Source organism: Callorhinus ursinus, unplaced genomic scaffold (genome assembly GCF_003265705.2).
Source record: "Callorhinus ursinus isolate GAN/ISIS: 27379988/994484 unplaced genomic scaffold, GSC_fseal_2.0 scaffold19, whole genome shotgun sequence".
In the NCBI taxonomy this organism is placed as follows: domain Eukaryota; kingdom Metazoa; phylum Chordata; class Mammalia; order Carnivora; family Otariidae; genus Callorhinus; species Callorhinus ursinus.
This window is the reverse complement of record NW_027397081.1, coordinates 15,802,306-15,825,804: the sequence shown is the minus strand read 5'-3', so window position 1 is coordinate 15,825,804 and position 23,499 is coordinate 15,802,306. Positions and strand designations below refer to the sequence as shown.

Sequence of the window (23,499 nt, the reverse complement as noted above, 5' to 3'; positions counted from 1 at the left end):
GGGGGGGGGGGGGGGGGGGGGGGGAGGAGACACTGAAGGGCGGAGCCAGGGGTGCCTGCCAATTTCCCTGCTCTTGCTGTAAAGGGCAAGAACAGATGCTAGGTCCTGCCGCAGGGCCTGGTCCCTTCCTAGTAGGCTCTTGGGTTCAAAGCACCCCTCACATAGATACAGAGATCTTGGCTGAGCACATGCTTTTCAGCCAGCAAGGCTAAAAGCACAAGGGCAACCATGGGCTGCAGTAACAGAACCTACTACAGAACTGTAGTCAGCAGCAAGGAAGTCCAAGCCTCTGGTCACATCTTTCGAAGGGCCATTAATAAGTCAAGGTGACCGAGGTGGAAGGCCACTGTGGAGCCATCACACTTACGAGAACTATCAGTGGGCACCAACACTGCGTCAAACACTGTATATATTTGATCTTACCTAATCCTTACAGCAACTCAAATCATTCTACCCATTTTACAGACAAGAAAGCTCACAGAAGCGCCTCCTCTAATGATGATTCTGTAGGTGTGGGTATTTCTCAAAGCTCCATTTCAGGCTTCTCCTCCTCTTTCTGTCTACATATTTCCTGAGTAGCTACATCCGCTCCCATGACCTAGGCTTAATTCTCAAATTAAGCCTTTTGCTTAGGTCCTCCTCATGGGTTCCAGACCGGTCTACCCACCTGCTTCTCCTGATCTCTTGGATGTCTTCAGGGACCTAATGTTGTATGTGCCCAACCATGACCCCTGATCTCCATGCAGTGAGTGACCACGGTGCACCCCCAGCGCCCCTCAGCCCACCTCCACCATTCCCAGCCCAGCCAAGCTCCGCAGCCTGTCCACTCTGCCCCCACACCCATGTGCAAGCACCAGTCTCCCGCCCTGGCCCCCTCCCGGCCAGGGCCCACAGCCCCCCTTCCCTCCGCCCATCTCACACTCCCAGCAGCTTTCTGTACACCACAGTCAGACTGGTCTTTTCAAAACATAAATGGAGTCGCACCATTCCCCCACCTAAACCCCGCCAGTGGCTTGGTATCAGTCTCAGGGCAAAGTTCAAGGTCTTCGCTGCGGTCTGAGCAGCCGTGATAACCAGCCTCCCACTCCAGCGACATTTAGTGTCAGGCCAGCCCAGCACCGGCTCGTCACTCCCTCCAGCCCGGCAGGCTCCGCACCAGACCTCTCCTTGCCCAGAGTGAATGCCACTCTCCCGCCTTTCTGTCCTCCAGCCTTCCGGAAGCTCCTGCTGAGGCAATGTTCTCAGAGCCCTCCACTCCAGCCTCTCCTTAGCCTCTATGAGGACTGCAGGTGTAATTACGTCAGAGGGTGAGCTCTGAGAGACTCAGGACCCGGTCTGCCTGGGTCACTGCTGGCTCCCTGGCCCCCAAGCTGAGCCTGCACTGAGGTGGGTGCTGCATAAATATTTGCTGACCGAGTTCCACGCCTTCCATGCCTCCTGGGGGAACCCGCCTCGGGACACATTTGACTCTTGGTCACTTCTTCCTACTGAGCTGAACTCCTCTCAGGCTCTTGAAACAACTTCCATCAGGTCAACTCAAAGGTCCTGGGGGAGGTTCAAGCAGCCTCGCCTCTTCCTGTGTCCAGCTTTTCCTCTTTCCACACTCCCCTCATCCACCTCGATGCCTTCCCAGGTCAGGAGACTCCCCAGGCGCCTCTGGGCAGGCTGCCGGCTGCCGCCTTTCCTCCTCCAGACCCCCCAGTTCCAAGACCCCCAGTGTCTGCCTAACCCACGATAGTACTGAACCCTATATAGACTATGTTTTCTCCTATACATACAAGCCTATGACAAAGTTCAATTTATTTCTTACGTACAGTAAGAGACGAACAACAATAATAAATAGAACAATTGTAATATGCTGCAGTAAAGGATGTGGATCAGGTCTCTTTCTCTGCAACGACCTTACACACCCTCCCACTGGCAATGATGTGAGATGAGACAGAGTGAGCTCAAGGACATAGGCAGGTGAGGCAGACTTATTAGGCTATTGACCTCTGACAGTAGGAGAGGATGATCACCTGCTTCCCCCCACCCCGCCACAGCGGACGTCAGGTAACCGAGCCCATGGATGAGGGGTGACCTCAGAACACTGTTCCCTCCCTGTGCCTAGGAGGGCGTCCCTCTTCCCCTCCTCCACCAGATCCACTTGCTCCATGCCTGCAGCCCTGGCATCCTGGTCTGAGGAGCCTTGGGCTGGGAGTCCTGTCTTTGACTTTGTTTATGGCCTTGCACCTCCCTTCTCTGGGCTTCAACTCCCCTTCAGTAAAAAGAAGGGGGTCAACCATGGGATGACTTCTGAAGTCTCTCCCAGCTCTCAAATCTTGCATTTGTTTGTTGGGGCTGCTATAGTAAGTACCACAGACTGGGCAGCTTCGCCAGAAATTTCTTTGCTAGAAATTTCTCTCTAGTTCTTGAGGCTGAAAGTCCATGATCAAGGTGTCAGCAGGGCTGGTTTCTTCTGATGCCTCTCTCCTTGCTTACAGATGGCTATCCCAAATATCTGCCTTCACACGGTCTTCCCTCTGTGGGTGTCTGTGTCCTAATCGCCTCTTCTTGTAAGAACATCAGTCGTATTGGATTAGGGCCCACTCATTTGACCTCGTTTTATCTCGATCACATCTTTAAAGGCCCTCTCTCCAAATACAATCACATTCCGAGGTACAGGGGTGAGGATCTCAAGATATGAATTTTAGGGGGACACAATTCAGCCCGTAACAGATCCCAAAGAGGTGATGTCATTACCCTTGCGGAGTCTCAGGACGGTGGTGAGGGCTACTAAGGTAAAATGTGTAAAGCTGGGCACGTACCTGGTGTTCAGTGAACACCAGCTGTGCTAATCGGCCGTTGATGGTGATGATGATGCTGATGATACCAGTGAAGATGGGGATGACGCTGGGTGAGGTCTCTGGATTGGCCTAAGCAGAACCATCATGCCCTGACCTGTGGCCCTGTGGGGGAGGCCTCATGTGAAGCTCTACGCATGCATCTCACCCTTGCTCCTGGGTCTCCTATGTGTACCATCCCTCCTGTCAGGTGAGGAGTCTGCTGAGGGCAGCCCCTTGCTCCTGGGTCTCCTATGTGTACCATCCCTCCTGTCAGGTGAGGAGTCTGCTGAGGGCAGCCCCGAAGCCCTGGCCTCTTGCTTCCTCCATGTGTGCCCAGCGTGCCCCTCACAGGGGTGATCACTGCCCAACTCCCAGGCACAGTGGTGGTGACTGTCAGGCAGGGCAGGTGACAGGTTTCAGGAAGACGGATGAGTTCAGTGGACTGCAAGAAACCAAAAGGTCTAGGTACAAGCATCCAGGGAAGGCAGGGCCTTGCCGGTCATAAAAAGGGTTTGCATTTTTTTCCTGATAGCCATGGGGCCCCATGGATGGGTTTTTCGCAGGGAGAGGTGTGACCAGAGGAGTAGATGGGGGAGGTCGGGATGGGGCAGGGCAGGACCAGAGGAGAGAGCGCCTGCCCCCGGAGCTCTGGGGTGGGGTGGAGACACCGATGTCCAGGTGAGAGGTGATGGGGCAGAGACTGGCTGCTGGATCTCTGAGACCCTGAGGAGGAAAAGGGTAGGGCTCAGTGATGGATGGAAAGTGGGGAGGAAGGAAGGGAGGGAGGGAGCGAGGGTGACTCCGGGGCAGACAGGAACTGAGATGAGAGAAAGCTGGCAGGGGGAACACGCAGGGGAAAAACATCAAGAACTGAGTTCTGGACACACGGCGTCTGAGATCCCTGTGAGCCGTCCAGGGGGAAGGCGGGAGGCTGCATGGGATATCTGGAACGCTTGAGTCAGGGTGGAGTCGAGCAGAGAAGTGGAGGAGGGATCTCCCTGGAGGGCGCTGAGCAGGGAGCTCCATGCTGAACTGAGCCCAAGGTGGGGAGGGGAAGGAGGCAAAGGCTGGAAACAGCCACTACACAACCACACCACTGAAGAGCAGTGGGACTTCCAAGCCTGACTTCACACCCAGGTAAAGGCCATCAAGTGAGAATGAAGGAGAGTGGCCCAGCTGCCCAAGGGCACGACTTTCTCCAGCCGGGCTCAGGGGCCAGCGCAGGACAGAGGGCGGCTGGGTCTCGGGGGGTACCCCCAGCCCCTTCTGTTCAGTCTGCCTTCCTGAGGGGTGAGGGATCCAAGTGCTAAGCCGTTTTCCCATGTCCAGCCCCACACAGGGTACCCAAGCCCGTGACTTGGCGGGGCCAAAAGAAGGGTGTCCGCAGGGGGATTCAAGACCTTGGAGGGAGGGTCCACACTGCATCCTGCTGAGTACTGCTGAGGACCCCTCACTTAAATCTCTTCCCTCCTCCCACTACCCCCCTGAGGACTGCGGTCCTCTTTCAGAGTGCCATTGTCCCTGGGAAGGAGAAAACAGCCCAGAGAGGGAGGGAGGGAAGGAGCTTTTGGAGCACAGGCGTGAGATGGGGAGAGAAACGCCTGTGCCTGGAGAACAGTGAGCTGGGTGGGAAGGATTCCTGCCCCAAGGCAAGCGGAGGCTGGGGTTTGGCTCTGTAGGAGCAGCAAAAGGGCAAAGCGGTAAGGCAGTTTAGAGTTTACCACAAGAATGGTAGAAATGATGTCATCGAAGCAGATTAGAAAGGCGAATGAACACAGGAGAGGACTGAAAAGAAAACAGAAGTCCTAGTGGCATTTTTCAAAAAAACTCTTGCCCTGAAGTATATAGTTGACTGGATGAGATGACTGGAAGGAAGATCACACACACCACAGTGCGGAAAGGGAGGGGGAAGGGAAGGAGGGCAGGGCTGCTGAGCCCTGGGCAGGAAGGGGAGCCATTCCCCCTGGAGACCCTGTATGCTCTGGATTTTCCCAGGCAGCTGGAAGAAGGGGAAGAGGAAGGGAGGGGCAGGGATGGAGCAAAGCTGGCTAAAGGGAGGGGCCCTGGGGACTCAGGGCCTCTGGTTTGGCGACAACCCCTCGGAAGTAGGATGGACTGTTCAGGGACCAGCTGTGGGCACAAAGACAGAGGCAGAGTCTGGTTGCCAGTTTTCCCAGATGGACATCTGGCCCAGCCCATATCAGAGAGTAAAGAGGGAGAGAGTCCTGCCAGGGGTAGGAGGAGGAAGATTCCGGGGTTCCACTTGGGGCAACCTCCCAGGTGGGCCTCAGGGGAAGGGGTGTCCGGGACACTCCATGTCAAATCATGTGGGTGCAGTATGTGCATTTTCTGCAGGAATAGCTCTCCCACGTGATTCAAAGCCCTGTGTGGCCCCAGAAAGAGTGAGGAGACACTGGTTGAATGATCTTTGGACACCATGTCCAAACTCAGGCCAAGGGCAGCCTCCAAGGGCTTGTGGGAAGGGCACAGGCCCATTTTCCTGGAGTATCTGCCAGGCTCAGGGAAAGACACCGGCAGGAAGGGGTGCAGCAAGGTTTCCCAGCTCGGTCCCCCCTTCCTTGTCACTGAGCACCTCCCCTTAAGGTTCCCCAGCCCAGAAATATTTGTGAGCCATATCACACACCTGACAATGAGCTGGGTGCTGGGCCTACACAGGTGGGTAAGAAGAGCCCTTGTCTTTGAGATGCTCGTGTCCTAGAAGATAAAAATTTCCATCTTCTCACCTGGCAGCACCCAGGTGGGCCACAGAGCAGATGGTGCAGGCCTTTGCACACGCTTTCCCCTCAACTGCAACACCCTTCCCTTGCCGACACCTCCCCCATACAATCCTGCCAACACAACATTTCACCTGCTTACCTCCCCCGGCTCCTGGAGCAACAACAGCTTAGCTGTCCCTCCGTCCGGGTGACCTTCAGCTCCTGGCCCTTTCACTGACTAGCTAAGAGACCCTGAATAACCCACTTGATTGTTTTTTAAAGATTTTATGTATTTATTTGACAGAGAGAGGCACAGCGAGAGAGGGAACACAAGCAGGGGGAGTGGGAGAGGGAGAAGCAGGCTTCCCACGCAGCGAGGAGCCGGATGCGGGGATGCGGGGCTCGATCCCAGGACCCTGGGGTCATGACCTGAGCCAAAAGCAGATGCTTAACCAACTGAGCCACCCAGGCGCCCCAACCCTCTTGGTTTTTTTAAGTCCCTGCTTTCCCATCTGTAAAATGGAGGGGACTTGGTTTGTGCTTATTTTTTTCCCAGCTTTATGGAGATATATCTGACATACAATGTTATGTGATTTTAAGGTGTATAACTTATTGATTTGATACATTTATATATAGCAAAATGATGACCACGCTAGCATGAGCCAACACACCTCCTTCCTGTCACATAAGTACCATTTCTTTTTTGTCATGGGAACATTTAAGATCTATTCTCTTAGCAACATTTGAGTATGTAATATATATTATTAGCTCTAATGACCATGTTGTAAATTTGAGCCTCAAAACTTGTTAATCTTTTTTATTATTAAGATATAATTGGCATATCACATTATATTAGTTTCATGTGTGCAAAATAATGATGCAATATTTGTATATATTGCAAAATGACCACCACAATAAGTCTCATTAACATCCATCACCACACATAGTTAACAAAACCTTTTCTTATGATGAGAACTTTTAAGATCTACTCTCAGCAACTTTCCAATATGCAATACAGTATTCTTAACTACGGTCACCTTGCTGTACTTTGCACTCCCAGGAAAAAATGGAGGGTTGTGGGGGGGGGGGGGGAGGGGCAGAGAGAGAGAGAGAATCCCAAGCAGGCTCCACGCTCAGTGCGGAGCTCGACACGGGGCTCCATCTCACGACCCCGAGATCATGACCTAAGCTGAAATCAAGAGTCAGGTGCCCCAAAATGGAGGTTTTGACAGTACTTAACTTCATAAGGTTATTTTTGAAAATCAAGTAAGAAATTCCACATAAAGCAACTCAGTGCAGTGCCTGGCAAATAGGCCAAATTCAAATACACACTTGGGTAGTTTTTGTGTCTTGCTCCTCTGCGTGGCTGGTTGGGAGGCAGGATGCTGAGGAGCTGCCCTTCCAGGAACAAGAGAAGGAACCAGGCAAAGAGAGGCACACAGCACTGGTGGGTTTTCCCTCTGTCCTCCAGCCACCCACCGCCACTCTCCCGGAACAAGGGAAAGCTCAAGGTCATGTCTTTGGGGCCAGGGACAGGATGTCCAGGAAGTAGCAATCTTGTGACTATCCAGGACCTTGTCCTTTCAGGGCAAGTTCAGGGATAGTGTTAAGTCACACTCTCTACTTTTTGCAACAGAAAAAGAATTCATTTTTTTAAGTTCTATTTATTTAGGTAATCTCTACACCCCATGTGGGGCTCGAACTCATGACCTCGAGATTAAGAGCCACGTGCTCTTCCGACTGAACCAGCCAGGTGCCCCAGAATTCACTTTTTAAATTCAAGGTTTTCTTTACTTCAGCTCGCAAAATACAAGTCTCCAAACTAAAAATGTATTAATTTCCCAGTATTCTTACAGTCTGCAGGTTATGTCTTTTTACTTTTAAAATCATCTCATATGACTTTGTTTTTTTTTTTTTTTGGTTGTCAAACGATCCTTTATTGAAACATTTTCCTTTGTAGTTAACTAGCCGGGCATTCCAGCGCACCATTGTTGATGTCATCTATGATGTCATGAGGGTGGCGGCCATCTACATTGCAGCCCACAGACTGGGCAGTCCCCAGATCTCGCTAAAGATCGGTGTCGCATCTGTCGGGCAATATTGACAATCTCATCAAAAGTGATATTTCCACTGTGCTTAATGTTTTTCTGCTTCTTTCTGTCTCTTGGTGGTTCCTTGAGGGCTTTGATAATCAGGGCAGAGGCAGAAGGTACCACTTCAATCTGGGCCTGCCTGTTCTGAACGGTCAGTTTCACCGTAATCCTTAGACCCTTCCAATCACCGGTTGTCTTGGCGATGTCATCACCAACCCTTTTTGGAGACAGACCCAGCGGGCCTATCTTCGGGGCCAGGGCAGACGTGGCACCGACTTCGCCACCGGTGCACCTCAGGTACACGACTTTGATCTCATTGGGGTCGAACTTAGGTGGCATGGCGGAGGTGGCTGGTGTCGGATGAACCCGGATTCGGGACGACTGAAGAAAGTTGCACCTTTGCCTCCCCGAGCCGAAAGCCAAAAGTCATATGACTTTTAAAATGACTTCACATAGGACAGCTGTCAAAGTTGTGGATCGGGCTGCCCTGCTGAGAGCAGCAGCACAGCTCTGAACTTTATAGGCAGAGCAAAGGTGCTTAAGACATTGAAAACATTACTTTACACAGAGCTTCTTTTAGGAACGCGAACGTGGTTACCTAATCCCTCCTTTTGTTGCTGATGCTAAGAAACCATGTTTCCAACCCAGAACTCCTTTTTTAAAAGACTTAATCCTCCTGCCCCCAAAAATGCACAGCCTGCCCCATTATCAACATGCCCCACCAGATAATTCACTTTTCATTAACCTCACAGGAACGTGATCTCTCATTTCATAACTGGATTATCTGGCACCCACTTAGCACAAAACTGTGGGGACTGAGTCTTAATGCGCTTACTTAATACTTGGACTTTCTGTCTCCCGCAAGGCGACGTGTGTTCACAAGGGAGAAGTCCAGCGTGGGCTGCTCCGTGCTGCATCCTAGAGAGACTGCACAATGCTTCCCAAGAGTGGGAGCTTAGCTTGAGGAAATCAGTAAGACCCTCACAGAAACAGGGACCGAGCCACAAATCAGCAAGCCTAACCAGGTAGCCAGCCACCACCACAGCCACATCACCCATCCTCAGCATAAAGGAAGACCCAGAGGCCAGAAGATAACCACCCAAGGGACCCTCAGCAGCCCCCACCCCAGCCTTCCACTGGGATCACAGGCTTCCAAGAAGCCCACAGGGGAAGACTATGCTCTTATTCTAGAACGTGCATGCACCTCAGCCCCCGGGGGGAACTGGCTCCACAGTTTGGCTACAGAGAACTGGGCTCTCTCCTCACCTAGGAAGGTTGGGGAAGGGCCAGGCTTCCTAGGCCCCACCTCCTCGTCATGATTTATGGAGAGTGCCCCCCTCCCCCCAGGAAGGAAGCCTCAACCAAGGACCTGCCAAGAAACACAATAACTTAATGAATTAAGCTCCATTTGGATGGTTTGGGTTTTTTTTTTCCCCCTCTGTCACAACTGTATCTTGATTCCAGGGGTGTGTCTCTGGTTTCTGAACAATTGGGGGGAAAAGTTGAAAAATTAAAAAAGAAAAGGAAAGAAAAAAAAACCCACCAGGATGCAACAATGGGGACGTTGTCATTATGGACGGCTGCCAGAGAGAATACCCCAAAGTCCAGGAAAACAGCGGAAGAATGGTCACGAATCAAGCTTCCTGCTACTGGATGTTTATCTTTTGTAAGAGCTTATTTGATACTTCTAAGGAAGCTGTCCTTTCAGGACCTCTCCCAGGACCGGAGAGGTCGAGAACAGTGACCTCTGTCACAGACAGAAGGTCAGGATACAGCCTGAGGGTTGTCGGGGGAGGGTCCTCCAGCTGAAGAAGCCACAGTCCTTGTACCTGGCTCGTGGGCTGGGTTCACGTGACTGCCTGTGCTTATTTCCCCTTTGTCGTCCCGAACTTGGAGCAGTATTTTGTTCAATCTCGACTCAGCTGTGTTTAGGGATACCGAGCCAGTGATCCCAGTTCCAGCTCACGCTTGGGCCCGCCGCCTAAAGCCAGCAGGGTGTGGCCACAGAGCTCTTTAGTGGCAGAGGGAGCAGCATCCCCGGGGGAGCAGCTGAGACTTCAGAATCCAACCCTAATCTGTAAATGGGAGTTTCCCTCTACCCCGCCAACCCCCGGGAGCTGGGATTTGACTGTACTGAGTCAGCCAGTCTCTCTAACGACAGCTTCCCAGTGTCCAGATATGTTCCTTGGCTTCCCCCACCCAGGAGTCCTCCCCAGGGTCACATAGTGCAGAGCCTTCTCCCATTCCGCGGAGGGGGACGCCCGTCCCCGCCAGGGTCTCCATGGGTGGGAAATCCTCCCGTCTTCCCTTCCCAGCCGACCCCACTCTGCCTGAGGAGCGAGTGTGCAGCCACAAACATGATCCTAAGCGAGTTATGTTCCCCTCCCGACAGCTTTCTCACTACGGGACTGGTGCATGCCAACAAGGCTACATATGGAATGTGAACTGGATTTTCCACTGGCTTCCACCAGGCAAGCGGGAGACGTGGTTCCCTGCAAGAAAGGAGGGCAGCCAAGCAGGGTCTGGGAGTGGGAAAAGAAGTAAGCAAGGCTACATGGGGATCTCATTACCCCAGGATGTGGTTTTAATTCTACCCTTCCCCTGCAGCCTCTACCCTACCTCCCAGTTTATGAAAGGCTCCAAATTAAATATAGGGGATATCACTGCAACATGGAGACCCTGGCTCAGTTTCCAGAGACTGTGGGCACGGGGGTGGGGGGGGGGCAGCGGGGACAACCACAAACTGAGGAGAGAAAACGCAAACTGTCAGTGCCCATGTGACAATGCAGCACCTACCTGCGGGCCACACGGCAGGGCCTGGGCCAGCTCTGGACCGGCTCCCCAGGCAGCCACTCCCCTGAGCACTCCAGGAGGGCTCCCTGACACCCTTCGACATGACTCCAGCCCTCCGGGGCCCAGGCCCCCTCGGGAGCGACAGGATCTGGCCTCCATCTCTCCAGCTCAAGGACTTCCTGTGCTGCCAGGCCAGCTTTCTGCGATGCTACCGAAGGTTTTCCTCCCAAACCCCCACCAGTGAGCTCCTCCACACCCCCCTGCTTCCCGCTCCTCACCCTGACTCTGCCCACCCTTTGCCCCACCTGCTGCATTCTTTCCCTTCCTCCAAGGCCCAGCTCTAGTCGCCCCTCCCTCAGAGGCCCTCAGCGACCCACCGGAGACCCTGCTGACCCCACCCACACAGTCTTCTGTGTCTTCCCTCCAACCCCCCTCCCTCCCCACATGCAAGCCCCTCTCAGCGCAAAGGCTCCTTCTCGGCTCCTCCTGTGACCCTGGATCTTCTCCAAGGGACGGTCGCTTTGTGGGAGCTCCTCAGCTTACTCCAGTCCCACCTGCTCTCAGGAAGGGGACCTTGGCCTTCTGGTCCCTGATCCAATGCCCACACCGTCCCCGTGTCTCTGCCCTCTCTGAGGTGGGCCGTGCCAGTAACTGCCACCCACTCCCTGACCTCCACGACAGGCCTCTTCGGGTTTTCTTCCTGTTTCTCTGAACATGGCTTTTCTCAATCCTTTTCAGACTCTCCTCCTCAGCCAGCCCCTCCAATATGCAGTTCTCCAGAGTTTTGTGTCCTAGACCCTCTTCTCACGCCACCCCCTCCCAGGTCCCCTTGAATCCAGACCCCCTTCCCTCCATCCCTCCATGCTGAGGAGGTGCCTGACCTCCAGGCCGCGTAGTAGGGCCTGATGCTCCAGTTCCCCCCACAATGACCCCCAGTCCTCCATCCACACCCGATACCTTTATTCAGACCTGGTAAGACAGCCTCCCCCAGCTCATGCCCAGAGATTCCCCCCATCCACCCTCCCCCTGCTGCCACAGTCATATAGCTAGGGAATGAGGGGACATTATTATATCGGGAGCTTAAGTGCCAGGCACTATGCCAAGAACTTTCTCATATGCCAGTCCACTTATCTTCTGATCACCCTGTACATTGGATATTATTATACCCATTTTTATTTATGAGGGAAACTGACCAAGAGCCGGACACTTAACTGACTGAGCCACCCAGATGCCCCTTAACCTGCTCCAGTCCTTAACACCACTACAGACAGAGCTGCATTTGGAGCCTGGGTGGGCCTGCCCTGAGCGCCTCGGCCCCATGCATTTCCAACCTGCTCCCACAAATGCAAATCTCATCTCACCAGTCCATACCTCCTCATTGCACTCCGGACAAAATCCGAACTCCTCAGGATGTTGTCCAAGACCATCCTCAAGCCGTCCCAGCCTGCCTTCTACTCTAGCCAGATTACTCCAGAATGGCCAGGCTTGCCTCCAGAAGGTGAGATGTTCCTGCCCCAAAGCTTCAGTGCATTCAGCTTCCTCTCCTCTCTATCCAGAAAACTCCTCATTCCTTAAGACCAGCAGAGAGGGGCGCCTGGGTGGCTCAGTCGGCGAAGCGTCTGCCTTCAGCTCAGGTCATGATCCCAGGGTCCTGGGATCGAGCCCCATATCGGGCTCCCTGCTCAGCGGGGAGTCTGCTTCTCCTTCTGTCCCTTCCCCTCCCCCCTGCACTTGTGTTCTGTCTCTCTCAAATAAATAAATAATATCTTAAAAAAAAAAAAAAAAAGACCAGCAGAGAGTTGCCCTCCCTGGGAAACACCACCGCCCCCCATCTCCCCCGGTGAAGCAGCCGTCTCTCTGGACTTCGGCGGACACTCTGTGCTTGCTGGATGCTGGCACTAACCACTCTGCCTTGTAATCTCTTGTTTAATCTCGCAAGTGTCGTTTTTTAGCTTTGTAGCCCCGGGGGCCTAGAAGAAGGGCCTCAAGAAAAGGAGAACAATCAAATGAGCATCCAAGCCAGATCTGCTCAAAGCGGGGTCCCAAACCCTCAGTGGCAGAAGACAGCTCCCTCCCACCTCAGACCCTCCGGAGCTTGCCAGACCCTCTGGACCTGAACCAGATGCTCTGGAGACAGAGACTGCGGCTAGCTCTCTGCACCTTCAAGAAGCTCCCCTAAAGATTCTCACACCCAATGAAACTTGAGAATCTCTGATCTAGACCGGTCCTTGGCCCTGATCCTTACCAGGCCAGCCTCATGTGATCAGATACCCAGCTGCTACCTGCTTATACACAACCAGGACAATTATTTGCCAAACTGTTTCATGTCAGGACAGATAGAAAATAACATTTTAGGGCACTCTGGAATAAACAAAGCTGCTCAGAGCTGAAGATAAAAGGTCCGGGAACTGAGGGGAGCTGAGCGACCCTGGGTTCCGCCCAGCTGAGGAGGTCAACACCTCGGCATACCTGGAGCTCACTCCTGACACGTGCTCAGGAAGCCCTGCTCGCTCAGAGCTACCCACAGGCACGGGCAGCCAGGCACAGCTGTCTGGCACTCACGTGGATGCTGGCGCTGACGAGCCCCCATGAAGCCCCTGGTGAGTGTTGGCCTCGTGGTCCGCCACAGCTCAGTCAGAAGCGTAGACCTCCAGAGCTCGGGACCATTCCCACTGCAGGAAACTAACTCAGGGTCTCTTGGCCCTGGGTACCACACACAGGGGAAAGAAAAGTAAGAGCTCTGAGTATCCCCCGCTGGGCTCAAGACTTGCCCTGGGGTCCATCCCTCCAGCCCCACCCTGCCCTCCCCTCCCAGGAAGTGGGACCAGTAGCCAGAGTGATCTGGGAGCAGGGATGCTGAGCTTTCGCCTGCCAGAGGAAGGCTGCTACAGGAACTTGATCTGTTTCCAGAACTTTCTTATTCAAGAAAATGGCTTAATGAAATAAATGGAGGGAGGGTTTGGCAAGTCGACTAGGTACTTGAGGCTATTGTGAACTCTGAAATCATCCTTCAAAGCTCCTACATGCCAGGTAGGACATATTCTCTATGGGTCCCACACCCATAGGCTGACCTTTCCAGAGGGCCCGAGAAGTGTAGAAAATTTGCCTTTATAATATATTAAGGAGGAACTGCAAGCTGGAAGACTCCTTAAATTATTGAGTCTTTAGATAAGGAGCTGATGCCCTGAATGCTCCTAAGTGCTGAGCTCCTGATTAAAAGATGCATCTGGGGTGTTAGCAAAAGAGCTCTCAGGATGTACTGTAGAAAAAAAAAAAAACATCTATCTCCCTCGGGTTTAACCAGTCAACAGGAGAATTTGTATTCTAAGCAGCAGCTGGGGACCTCTGAGTAAAAGAGCTACTAACTGAGGAAAGGGCCCAAGGTGCCTAGCACAGCGTGAAGCATAAATGGACATTCAACAATTTGTAAACTAATGGTTGCATGGGTGGGTGGGTGGGTGGGTGGGTGGATGGATGGATGGATGGATGGACGGACGGACGGACAGATGAAGGTGAAGTAGCTTCCCCTTTCTGGGAGTTCCTCCCTTCAGCACTATTCCTAAAGGGTCAAATCACTGTGGACGACACCTTTGAGATATCCCTCCCCGCCGTTATGCATGGGCAGAGACTGGTTCAGCTGGCTGGACCCCGGGCAGCACGTAGGGGATGTGCAAGGAAGGAGTAGTACAGAGACCACTTCCAGAGAGTATGGAAAGGAGGACACCCTGTTGCCAGATGACCCCAGTTCTACATGTATTTATTAATCTAACGTTTTGTCTTGTTGTTTTCTTTTTCAGCCTCAGTTAGAAGTGCTGCACCTTCCCCCCACCCCCACCTGCCTCCCTCTGCTAGGGGCCACCACAGAACAACTAAGCCAGAAGGGCCTACAGACCATCTGGTCGAAGGAAACAAAGTGGCCCTCACACATGTTACGTTTGGCCTCTACAGCCACTTAACATTTTATTAACAGGTCAAAATCAGACTTTATAGAAAAATAGAGATTTTGTTTTCTTGGGAAAAAAACCTCAGAAGATCTGGCCACGTTTCTCCTAGTGACGTTGGACAGGCAGTGGGAAGAGGCTCCCATGTCAGGGGTACGCCCTACAGTCTGACGCAAATCCCCACCCTGCCCGCTTCCATCACTTAACAGTTTCTGCCTGTCGGGTCCCGGAGGTGAGGGGCCCTGTGCACATATCCAACACCCTCACTCTTACAGATGATAAAACTAAAGCCCAGAGGGGACATAATCTAAGTTCACATGACAAGCTGTTGGCAGAGGCAGGAACAGGAACCCTACTAACGACTGGTTTCTCAGCATGTGGCATATGGTGGGTCTTTTAAATACTACCGAATAAACTTTTTTATTTACAATACAAATTCTCCTGTTGACTGGTTAAACCCGAGGGACATAGATGTTTCGTTTTTTTTTTTTTTTCTATAGTACGTCCTGAGAGCTCTTTTGCTAACACCCCAGATTCTTTTGCTAACACCCCATTTTTTCCCCAACTAACCTTCAAGTTTGCCCCATCTGTGCTATTCCAGCTCTGCCATCCATGCCCATTCAAAGCAACCACCCCCAGGAGCTACCCTGGGCTTGCTTTCCCCCAGAACCAGAACTCTCCTGCTCATCTCTATGCCCCAGCCTTGCTGAGACGTGCGGGCTGAGCTTGCAATCCCAACATCCCTATTATCTATGGTCATGTCCAAGTGGAGGATTTTCCTCATTGTTCTGACTGCGCAGCATCTTCCCCCGCCCCGCCCACCCGGTAACAGTTTCTCAGTATTCTCTTCCCCTCTAAGGGAAAGAGAAACTGGGTCCCTGTTAGGTAATCAGAGCGCTGGGTATGGCCTCACCTGAAGCTAACATAATCCCTGGATCATTCAGTTATGTGAGGCAACAAACTCTCTTTCTTGCTTAAGCCAAGTTGGGACCAGTTTTCTGTCATTTTCAACATACAGAGAGCTCCTGGGGACGGGGAGGCACTTTCCCCAAATATTCTCCACTAAGGAATGAAGGGTGTACTCGTCTGGACTCTCCGGGTCGCACACGATGGACACAGGTGTCGTGCACGGAGCTTTCTCTCAGCAAACACGCCCGGACCTCCTGCTCTGTGCTAGGTGCTGAGGCCACAGAGATGACGAAGACCTACAGCAGTCACAGCCCGGTGAGTAACACAGGCAAACATCCTCCTGGAAAAGTGGGTACAACTGAGCAGGAGAGGGGGCTTTTGCAAGCCACTTCGAGGAGCTTAGACTAGTCAAGGGTAACAAATGCAGGAATTAAAAAAAAAATTTTTTTTTTCCAACATAAAAATCATAGTCATTTGAGGCACCTCAGTGGCTCAGCCAGTTAAGCATCGGACTCTGGATTTCGGCTTAGGTCATGATCCCAGGCTGGTGAGATCGAGCCCCGTGCCGGGCTCCACGCTCAGCGGGAAGTCTGCTTCAGGTCTCTCCTTCTCCCTCTGCCCCTCCCCCACCACTCACATTCTCTCTCTCACAAATAAATAACAAATCTTTAAAAAAATAATAATAATACTCATTTGTTTAAAATTAGAAAGCACTGAAAAGTAGACATATTTTAAATCACCTAAAGGCCACAAATCAGAGGAATCCTGTTAGCATTTCTGTGTCTCTTTTCTAGTCCTTTTTTCCTTCGCATAATTTTTTTTTAAAGATTTTATTTATTTATTTGAGAGAGAGAGAGCACGAGAGGGAAGAGGGTCAGAGGGAGAAGCAGACTCCCTGCTGAGCAGGGAGCCCGATGCGGGACTCGATCCCGGGACTCCAGGATCATGACCTGAGCTGAAGGCAGTCGCTTAACCAACTGAGCCACCCAGGCACCCTCTTCGCATAATTTTTTAAAATTTTATTTTGTTGTGTAAGAACACTTCACACAGATCTACCTCTTAACAAAATTTTGAGTGCACAATATTATTGACTGCATTGTTGTCAATTTCGTACAGCAACTCTCTAGAACTTACTCACCACACATAACTGAAATTTTATGCCCCTTGATTAGTAACTCCCCATTTCCCTCTCCCCTCAATCCCTGGGCTACCACCATTCTACCCCTTGTCTATGAGTCTGACTATTTCCGATACCTCATATTAAGTGGAATCAAGCAGAATCATGTGACTGGCTTATTTCACTTCGCACAACAACCTCCATGTTCATCTACGTTGTAAGCATAGCGCAGAATTTCAATCTTTCTAAAGGCTGTATAATATTCCATTCTATGCACATAACACGTTTTCATTATCCACTCATCTGTTGATGGGACACTTAGGTTGTCTCCACACCTTGGCTACTGTGAATAATGCTGAAATGAACATGGGAGCACAAGATCTGTTTCAGATCCTGTTTTCATTTCCTCAGGATATACACCCAGGAGTGGGATTTTTGGATCAGACAACAGATCTATTTTTAATTTTTTGAGGAATCCCCATATTGTTTTCCATAGTGGCGGCCCCAGTTTGCATTCCCACCACAGGGGTTCCCATTTCCCCACATCCTTGCATAATTTTTTATTTTTTGGATTGTTTAAACATTGTGATCCTAGCTCCTTCCTCTCGACCTATGATGCCTGAGGTGGAGGCCTGTTTTCTGAGGCCAACTTTTGCAAGGCAGTGGGAGAAGACCCGGCCCCATGCCGGGTCGTGTTGGAGAAAGAACTATTCCACAGGCTTCCTTCACCTCCTGCTTTCATTCCCTAAGCGGACAAATGCAACAGAAACCCCTCTCCACCTTGTTCCTCTTGTCGTTAACATGATGCATTGGAATTTGACCCCACTGGGCCATGTTTGATTGGCAAGTGGGCCACTGAGTCCGGGGCGGCATCCCCGCTTGCCCGTTATCCATGTCCTCATTCCCTTCTTGAGCTTCAAATCTAGCTTTTATCAGAGAATCTGATATAGAGGGTTAGAGGCAGGGCATTACCATATACGTTCCAGTTTTCCTGGGACAGTTCCAGTTTATACCTGTTCTCCTGGCATACTTATTGGTAACATCTCCTTTCACTCAAAAGTGTCCCAATTTGGACTATAAATTATAAGGTCCTTGTGCAGATTAAGAAAATCTGCACTTACCTTCTCAGTGGCTGGTATAATCTCTGACAGTGGAGGGGAAGGGCAAGAGAGATGCTTTGGGGCCCCAAACCCTGCCTGGATGGCATGGGTGCTATGGCTTATCAATCCTGGTTTTAGCAAAAGTCACCACAGGAGGTTCCAGGCAAGGAAGCAGGAGGACAGTCCTGCAGGGACGTATCTCAGGCAAGACGCTGCTGGGTGAAGCCATCCCGCCGCTCCCTGCTCAATCACACCTACTCGATAGCACACCTCCAATACCCCCTCACTCTTCATCTCCCATGTCCTGAACTCTCGCCCCAACCTGTACCTCCAGATTGGCTCCCCGGGTACCCCAACCCCTGTTCTGCCCTCAAGCCCCAGCCCCTCGATCGGCCACACTGCACCACTGACACCCCAGTCAGCCCCAGCTCACAGGCAGTCTTCCTCGATTACAGCTCAGTCTCTGGCTTTCCTGTCCAGCCCCACCTGGGACCTCCCAGCTCTAGAGACGCAGGCACTGGACAAGACTGTTAACTCCCACAGTTTGTCTTCTGAAATGCCCACCCCTTGTCTGCTTTAAACTCCTGGCCCATCTTTAATATTTTCCACTGGCTCCCTCCCTTCACCAACAGACCTTTGGATGTTTATTCATTCATTCCTTCAGTGTTAAGTAGGGTCCTGTCAGGGTGCCAAGCAGAGGAGGACACGGTCTTCCCTCTCCTTTGCTTGTCACTGCTGTCCCTTACCACTCTGCTCTCCTTCTTAACCTAACCTCTTCAAGGAAATGACCTGTGTCACAGCTCCCATTGACCTGCTCCCATTTTGCCGTCTTCGGCCCCCACTGATATACTAAAGCTGCCCCCGCTGTGTTCACCAGTGACCTCCTGGTTGCCAAACCCAGGAACTGTCCCAGCCTCTTGGCCTGGGCACCAGTGATCCTGATAACCACTCATTTTCTTCTCTTGGACACAGCTTCTCCCTGGCTCTTCCCTTTCCTCTCTGACTTCTCCCTGCATCCCACTTCCGCCCACCCAGGTGGGCGGACACTCTCCCACGTGTCTTGAGAGTATACTGATCTAGTCCCTGGTATTGATTTCATTTTCTGGTCCAGCTTCTGACCCATAACTTCAGGAAGGGGGCAGGCCCACCTCTGACCCTAGTGGTTTGTGCACAAACTCCTCAGAGACATTCTTCTCATGTTACTTTGGAGAACTTTATAAAACTCAGAGAGGAAATTAGTGTATAGTCATAGCCAGAAACTCCAAAGGTAAATACAAGACAGTCCATCATATAAGCAACTTAACTCACATAAATTCAAATCTCTGAGCTTCACCAGAGGGCAAAGTGCCAAATTAAGTAGTAGGGGCAATTATGCTCACTGTCCCACCCAATGAGTGCTTGCCCCACAGGGAGTCTGTGAGACCAGAGACCTGAATCTGCTCTCTTTGTGTGCCTCTCATAGTCTGGGTATCCTGCTGAGCTAAGCATTACTGTGACGTTTAAAAGTAAACATCTTTCAAATATAGGCCAATTACCTTGTCTGGTGCTCAGCTGAAGAATAAGTGATCTGCTCCATGCTGGGGGAAACTGGCTACGTTGGACCATTCACACAGGTGGTATCTTGTGGTTCTATCATGACTTTCTATGAGATCTGCACCCTTTGTGTTGACTTCAGAACCAACCAGTGTAAGCTCAAGGATGAGAAACCAAGAATCCAATGCTGACTAGGCAATTACAATTTATTCCCACAAGGTAGGAAATACTGAAAGGTCATCTAAAGAAACCACTGGGTGTTGGGTACGGCAATGACTTTTTAGATAAAACACCAAAGGCATGATCCATGAAAGACATAATTGAAAGCTGGACTTCATTAAAATTAAAAAGCATCTGCTCTGCAAAAGACAATTTCAAGAGAATGAAAAGACAAGCCATAGATGGGGAGAAAATATTTGCCAAAAACACATCTGATAAAGGGCTGTTATCCAAAATATGCAAAGAACTCCTAAAATGCAACAATACAAAAACAAACAATGCAATTAGATAATGGGCTAAAGACCTTAACAGACACCTCACCAAAGATGTGCAGATAGCAAATAAGCATATGAGAAGATGCTCCACATCATATGTCATCAGGGAAATACACTAAAACAACAATGAGATACCACTACACACCTATTAGAATGGCCAAAGTCCGGAACGCTGACAATGCCAAATTCTGGGAAGGATGTGGAGCAACAGGAACTATCATACATTGCTAGTGGGAATGCAAAATGGTGCAGCCACTATGTAAGACAGTTTGGCAGTTTCTTAAAAAACAAAACATATTCTTGCTGTAAGATCCAGCAATCATGCTCCTTGGTATTTACCCAAAGGAGCTGAAAACCTGTGTCCACACCAAAACTTGCAAGATGGATGTTTACAGCAGCTTTATTCATAATTGCCACAATTTGGAAGCATCCAAGATGTCCACCAGTACATGAGCGGATAACTAAATTTTGGTACATTCAGGCAATGGAATATTATTCAGCACTAAAAAGAAATAAGCTATCAAGCCACGAAAAGACATGGAGGAAATGCAGATGCATACCGCTAAGTGAAAGAAGCCAATCTAAAAAGGCTATAAATGGTATGATCCCAACTATATGACAATCTAAGGTCAAAGGCAAAACTATGGAGACAGCAAAAAGATTAGTGGTTGTAGGGGCAAGGACAGGGGAGTGAAAAGACAGCATAGACCATTGTTAGGGCAATGAAACTATTATGCACAAGACTATAATGGTGGATACATGTCATTGCACTTGTCAAAACCCATAGGACATGCACCACCGAAAGTGAACCCTAATGTGAACTACAGACTCTGGGGGACAATGACATGTCAATGTGGTTCACCAATTATAACATACGTCCCACTCTGGTGGGGGATATTGATAATGGGAGAGGCTGTGTGTGTGATCGTGGGAGGCGGGAGGTATATGGGGCATCTCTCCTCCTCCTGCTCAATTTTGCTGTGAACTTAAAACTGCTCTAAAGAATTGTCTACTGGAAAAAGAAAAAGAAATCTCTGGGGTGATATGGAGAGATTTCCAGTAAGCTTGGTTTAGAGGGTGGTACCAGCAGGAAGAGGGAGCTCCCTGAGCTCTGGGACACAGAGGTACAATGCTGGAGAAAAGGCAGCAGAGAGGGAACCCGCTTCTGCTTCCCAGGTCCTGTGCTTCCACAGGGAGAATCTGTGACTAGAGAGTCATGCTGGTCCCCTGCTTCCTCCTCCCCATAGCTTTTCTGACAGTGAGTTTATGAGAGGGACTCTCTATAAAGCCACCCTCCTTGTAGCCTGCTCTTTGTCACATGAAAAGGGACCTGTCTTTGGGGGAGAGACGTGCAGGTGCCCACCGACTGGGGATGAAGAAATACCAAGTCTAATGTGTCCGCGCTTCCAAGCCACATCCTCTAGTGAGGTTTTTGGTTTTTGCAGGAGAATCAGGTATGATCGAATTAGTCATAATCCCGTTTCGTAATATACTATTACTGATTCATGCGTCCCTCTTTGTTTGTTGTAATAACACATAGGTATTATTGCCACTTGCCTGTTACCCAAAAACTAGACTGTTCCCAGTAACTTATACTGATCTATGAGCTCCTCCCCATTGCATCCTCCTGGGGATGCCCCTCACTCCTACCAGAAGCAACCCTAACCTGAATTTTGTGCTTGGCATTTCCTTGATTTTTATTGCAAATGTGGGTAACAATATACTCTTCAGTTTTGTTTGATTCTGGATTTTACAAAAAGGGTATCATACTGTATGTAGTCCTGTATGACCTGCTTTTTCGTATTTTTACTAAAATTTATCCGTGTTGAACATACTTTGGTTCATCCATTTGCTCTGCTACCCGATATACCATCCTATGGATATACCACATTTTGTTTATCCATTCATCCATTGATGGATACTTGGGTTATTACCACCTTTTGGCTATTGTGAATAGTGCTGCTGTGAACATGTATCCATTGCCTTGTCTTTTGATGAACCTGTTTTAAGTCAGGTTTATTGAAGTATAATTTACATTCACCCTTTTTAGGAATAACATTCTATATATCCTGAAGACACATGAAGTCATACCATAACCAAGACAGAGCATTTTTATCCAAAAACTTGTCAGTCCTCTTTGTGGTCAGTGTTGTCCCCGGAAAACCCTGGCAATCAGTATCTGTTCTCTGTCCCCAGAGATCTGCCTTTTCCAAAATGTCATAAAAAGTTATCATAGCCATTTGAGAAGGGCTTCTTTCCTCTGTCATAATGCATTCGAGACTCACCCATATTGTTGCCTGTATTAGCAATTCTTGTCTTTTACTAGAAAGACAGTACTATTCCATTATATGGATGTGTCCATATTTGATTTATCCATTGGTTACACTGTTTTCTTACTTGAGGGATATCTGGGTTGTTTCCAGCGTGGGGCAATTAAAAATAAAGCCACTATCAACAGTCACATAAAGGGGCACCTGGGTGGCTTAGTCATTAAGCATTCAACTCTTGATTTCCGCTCGGGTCATGACTTCAGGGTTGTGAGATGGAGCCCAAGTCAGGCTCCACACTGGGCATGGAGCCTGCTTCAGATTCTCCCCCCCCCTCTCCCTCTGCTCCTCCCCACACTCCCCCTCTGAAAAACAAACAGTCATATAAAGGGTTTTGTGTGAACATAAGTTGGTAAGGTTTTTTTAAAGATTTTAAGGGCAGTTTTAGGTTCACAGCAACATTGAGCAGAAAATACAGAAATTTCCCATATAATATACCTCCTGCCCCCGCACACGCACAGCCTCCTCCTTGAACAACCTGTCACACCACAGTGGTACATTTGTTAAAATGGATAAACGCACATTGACACATCCTCATCACCCAAAGCCCATAGTTTACAATAGGTGAACCTAAGTTTTTTTTAATCTCACTTAGGTACATACTTAGGGGTGGAATTCTTACATTCTACGGTAAGTGTACACTGAATTTTGTAAAACTGCTGAATTGTTTTCCAAAGCGGCATCCTTATCAGCACTTGGGGTTTTGTTTAGTTTTTTGCTACTCTAATAGGTTTGCATGGTATCTCACTGTGGTTTTAGCTTGCACCTACCCAATGATGAATGATATCAAGCATCTTATGTTTGTTATCTATCTATATGTCTTCTTTGGGGAAGCAACAGTTCAAATCCTTTGCACATTTTTCTAATTGGGCTATTTCTCTTCTCATTACTGCGTTTGAGAGTTTTAGATTCTAGTTGCAACTTCTTTATCAGATAAGTGATTTGCAGATATTGTCTCCCAGTCTGGGGCTTATCTTCTCATCTCCTAAGCATTCTTATTTTAAATAACTTTATCGAGGCATAATTCACATGGCATCCAATTTACTCGTTTACAGTATACAATTCAGTGTGTTTCAGTATATTACAGGGCTGTGAAGACATCACCACAATCTCAGGGCATTTTTGTCCTTTGTGCAAGAAACCCCATAGTCATTAGTGGTAAATCCCATTTTCCCTTCCTTCCTCCAAACCTAGCAACCACTAATCTATATAAATTGGCCTATTTATATTTAGCAGAAAGGGAATTAGTCAATATGTGACCATTTGTGACTGGCTTCTTTCACTGCGTATAATGCTTTCAAGGTTTTTCCATGTGGTGACATCCGTGAGTACTTTGTTCCTTCTCATGGCCAAGGAATATTTCATCATATGTGTCTATCACTGTGTCATCAGTGGATGGACATTATTAGCATTTTCCTTTGAAGAGCAGAAGTTTTTAATTTTGATGAGGTCCAATGTATTAATTTTTTTCTTTGATGCATCACACTTTGGGTGTCGTATCTAAGAAAATATTTGCATAACCACAAGGACAAAAAAATATTCTTAGTTTTCTTCTTCAAGTTTTACAGATTGAGGCTTTATATTTATGCCCCTGATCCATTTTTTTAAATATATTTTTATTGTGGTAAAAATACATGTCACACAAAATTT

At 49.5% G+C, this 23,499-nt stretch overlaps 1 long non-coding RNA gene across 6 annotated transcripts in view; it reads right to left on the bottom strand.

The window, feature by feature from the left end:
- Positions 1-23,499, bottom strand: part of LOC141374543 (uncharacterized) — a 176,768-nt gene that overhangs the window by 79,914 nt on the left and 73,355 nt on the right. For 3 of the 6 annotated variants that reach the window (XR_012381530.1, XR_012381527.1, XR_012381528.1), the window contains one exon: positions 22,249-23,349. The exons of the other annotated variants lie outside the window; for them this stretch is intronic. This is a non-coding gene — a long non-coding RNA (uncharacterized lncRNA). Of the gene's footprint in view, positions 1-22,248; positions 23,350-23,499 lie in introns of those variants that run through there. 6 annotated transcript variants of the gene reach the window in all.